The sequence below is a fragment of the Teleopsis dalmanni genome, chromosome 2 (genome assembly GCF_002237135.1).
Source record: "Teleopsis dalmanni isolate 2A chromosome 2, ASM223713v2, whole genome shotgun sequence".
NCBI lineage: Eukaryota > Metazoa > Arthropoda > Insecta > Diptera > Diopsidae > Teleopsis > Teleopsis dalmanni.
The window spans coordinates 103,820,131-103,824,532 of record NC_051847.1 but is presented as its reverse complement, the minus strand read 5'-3'; positions in this window follow the sequence as shown (position 1 = coordinate 103,824,532).

The following is a 4,402-nucleotide window of genomic DNA, read 5'->3' as shown; positions in this document are numbered from 1 at the left end:
CTGAGACTGAGACATGAGACTGAAATAAATGAGAAAAATTGAAATATTTTTCAATAACTTTTGTTCAAAAAATTCCCACAAAACAAATTCAAAATAAACCCAAAATGTTTGAGAAGGTAACACACAGTGGTCACCCGATCAGACCGACTACGTTGTAGCGATTGGGGTTGACGCAAGGCTTTGCTTTCTACTGCAAGTGAAGCGGTCAGTTCACGGACATTTCTCACAAAACATGAGCATTTCTTAAGAAAACTCGTTTTTCTCATTTAAATTAAAATTTTTCCTGTTAATTTTCAAAACTTGAATTCTTTCTCACATTTGGACGCAGTACGTTGAGGGCATATATTAAATGAGTTATAAATGTGTTGAAAAAATTGGGAAAATAATGTATGTTCAGGCACGTATTGTAATGCAAATTTTTTATAGGTTCTTAACCTATACACATCTAAAGGTAGAAATGGATCACAATTTTCATGAGAATTGGGATAAAAATCAACACAGAATTCCTGCAATTTCCGGATATTGAATTAGCATTTTCAAATTGCACTTTAAGTACGAAAACTCGAAAATTGAGTTTGGAAAGACACAACTGTAGATCATTGACATTTAGAGGTAGAAAACGTGAAAAAATTGCAATTACTATATTTAAATTCAGCGGACGAATAATGAAAATTTTTATTTAATCTTATCTTAGGCAATGATTAATGTATCAATTAATAAATATCAGTTCTATACCAGACGCATATTGGTTGGCTCATTGGTTGGTTGGTAGCAGTGGCAGGTCATTAGATAGCTCCCATGTACCTTAATTAGCGATTTTTTGCCGTTTTGCTACCACATTCCTCGCAAGAATCCCTAGTATAGAAGAGTAGAGACTAAATTCATATAGTCGAATTTAGGTCTTTCGTCCTAAAATTCGGTTTTTTTTTTCCTGCGGGTTTCCACAACTTTTGCAGTGATGCAGTATTGAGGAATGCGCAGTTTCTCCGCTTAGACGCATTTTAGAAAGAATAAGGTGAATGTAGACCAGGAATGTGGCATAAGCGATTCGGTGTTTTTTTTGGCTTATACTGCAGACAGTTGTGTTGACTATGGAGTTGCGTACATCATAGAGATGCACAGATTTTTAATATATAAATGAAAACCTAAAAATTCATTAGACAAGACTAAACTAAAAATCATTACAAATGAAGTAATTAATGGGAGCGGTTTTCTATTCTTAGAATAGAATCGTCAGTGATTTACTAATCCGGTAGAGCCAGAAACTAAAAATACTTAAAGTTACCTTATATATTGTAATTTTATATGTTATATCACGTATAGTGTAGTAACTGAAGTAAACTGATATTTCGTCTTTTAGACCTTGTTTGTTTGATATTGAATATAAATACGACTTTGGGTGAAGCTGAACTTCAAGTTGCAGAAGAGCGTATATGAACTACCAAGCATATGAGAATAATAATTGAAATCTGTGTATGATATATATGTAAACATTAATAAATTAATATATAAACTTTTTCGTCTTCATTCCATTGTGTTTCCAGGGGAACATTGGGCTACAAAATATATACTAATAAATAATAATTAGGAAATAAACAACAATTGATAAAACATAAAAATTATATCATTCGTGTCGGTTAGGTGGCATTGACTGAATGACTTTTATAATTTAATTTCATTTATCTCAGGAATTGTATATTTAAAACTAGGTGAACCCGCGAACTTTGGGCCGCGTAACAGTCAATGAATGTTATATTAAATTTTAGCCTGACCAATGCATGATGTTCATGAAGTAGTTGCTGCAGATCTTGAAGAATTGCTATTTTCATTGCTGTGTTGACCTCTTGACGCCGTTCAAGTTGTTTCGTATTATTGCCCGTATATTTGCAAGAATTTATGTTGTGCATCTTCAACAGGTTGCAATGATCCAATTCAATGGTGAATCTGGCCTTGAATCTGAGGAGTCGAAAGCGAAGTCAATATTATAGATTTATAATGCCAATTTTTTTAAAATGTTAATATTCCTTATTTATTTTAGACACAAATACAGAAATATAACAAAACATTTATCTTTAATCTCTTAAAGAAAATGAACATTTGCTCTTTTCAAGCATTTTTCCAATATTTTTTAATATATTCTGCTATTCGGAGCGGAGACGATTCCAACAAATCAATGATAATTAAAATCGGTCTAACCGTTCTTGAGTTATAAGTGGTCTAACTAACACGACTTTCTTTTATGTATATAGATGATAAAATGAAGTAAATTCCTTAATATATTTTTTAGGATAAATCATACTGTTTTATTATAGTGTTAATTAAGGATCTTTTAATTCACATCAATAGGTTTATTCAAGGTTTTGGAATAGAAGGCAGGTAGGTAGGTAAAATGAAAGGAGAAAAGAATCAGTTAAGACAGCTGTTTTGATTCCATATTTCTCGCAAATTGTGGTTACAAATATCTGGTCAATACAAATGTTGATGATATCACCGAGTGTATTTAAGAATGGGACGCCTAATAGATTAAGCTTAGACATGCACACAACAAGTACTCTGTTACGTCTTGTTTCAGCGTCGGCAGTTATGTTCTACAGGAAATTTGGTAGGGCAGGCCATACCTACATCCATGCTGTCGTATAATTCAGTGTATCTTAAAGACCTATACACTTTCACTAACGTTTTGGTTTGTAGTCACATTTACAGTTTAAGTATTCAGCAACAAGAACGATTTTTCAATTTGAGTTGCTTTATATATATATATAAATAACTGAAACCCAACCCAAGTTGAAACTCAACAGATGAGTAAGATAGTTTGGATAATGGAAATTTTGACTTATCCATTTTTGGACTTAACTTTCATAATTTGAAATTTCGAATAAAAAGGCTTTTGTTTCCGTTAATATTATTTTTTGGGGCGATTGATTTATATGCTCTACGAGTACATCACAACCCAATTATTTTTAAGTATGCGCTTTTTTATAAAAATTGATTGTGGAAAGTAAAACAAATAAAGTCATTATTGGTAAACAAAAATGAGATTTTCGCTTAAATAAATATAAATATGGAGAAATAATTAGTGATTTTAGTTTGAGCTAAATTCCTTTGCTGTTTATTAATTAAGTTACAGAAGCTCATATATTAGATCCACTTGGTTTTTCGGGTAATTCGAACTAGCGAAAAGTTCTAATTTCTGATTTCTTTATTTGTATAAAAAATGATACATTCAATTGACAAGAGATAACTCCACTGTATCAGTTATCAGCGAACATTTCCAAACTATTAAGAGAGGTTATTTCCTCCATTTCCGTGGCGTTTACATACAAAAGGATTATCGACATACGGATCCGTACTTTCAATATTTTTTTTTGATTGATTGATTCTTTCAACTATTTCGGCATTAGTTAATTCTAGACTAGAATGACTACAACATCGCATTTTGCAGAATTGAATAGATTCCGAGGTTTACTATGTAAAATTAGAAATTAATAAGATTCATTACTTTTTCAATTCCCATAACAACTTAACAATCTGGGTTTTGGCATCACTCAGTACTCCTCTTTAAGCAAATCTGCTGAGTAGGCGTCTTCTCCACTTCCAAATTTCAGGCGTAACTAATTTACCCATAACTCAGGAACTCCACCAGAGACACGACCACAAAATATTTAAAATTCGAATTGTGGTGTGTTACGTCTTCCAGAAAAAATAGACAACAAAGAATTGTAACAAATTGGAGAAGTTTTGATTTATTGAATTTTGAATTATTGAAGCTTCATTGTGTATAAAACAGATCTATTCACTGCTATATAATAATAAACACTTTTACACCATCGCAACTGAACTTGCATGATCTACAAAAATCCAAAGCAGAATATATTAAAAATTAAAATATACTATGGATATGGAATAAATTGAACAAAAATGTAAAAGAGTTCCTCTCCTATTTTCCGAAGATTAATAAATTTATTTTTTCGTTTGAAGAAAGCTTGTATTGGTTTTATTTGATTACCTGATGCTTATCCTTTTCCACTTGTGCTGAAATCGCATTCGAACTGGACTTTTAATTTATTCTCTTTTGCAACATCATCATTATATCATCAGTTATATGTTTTCTCCATTCATATTAAGTCATCAAACTTATATTCAATATTCGGTGTTGCAGATTGGGACACCGAATCATACTTCAATGCTACATTTTACAGGTCATCAGATATTCCTTTCAAATGTTTAAGAAAATTCTTTGAGCCTTAATAATATTTCCTGTCATCACTTGCCATTATCAACAGAAAACTCCTCTATAAATTTGCATTTGGATTATATAAATATATATAAAATCATCTAAATAGCCTATTTACTTATAGCTGTAGAAAAAACATTTCAGTTATGATATAGCACTGTTTCTTAA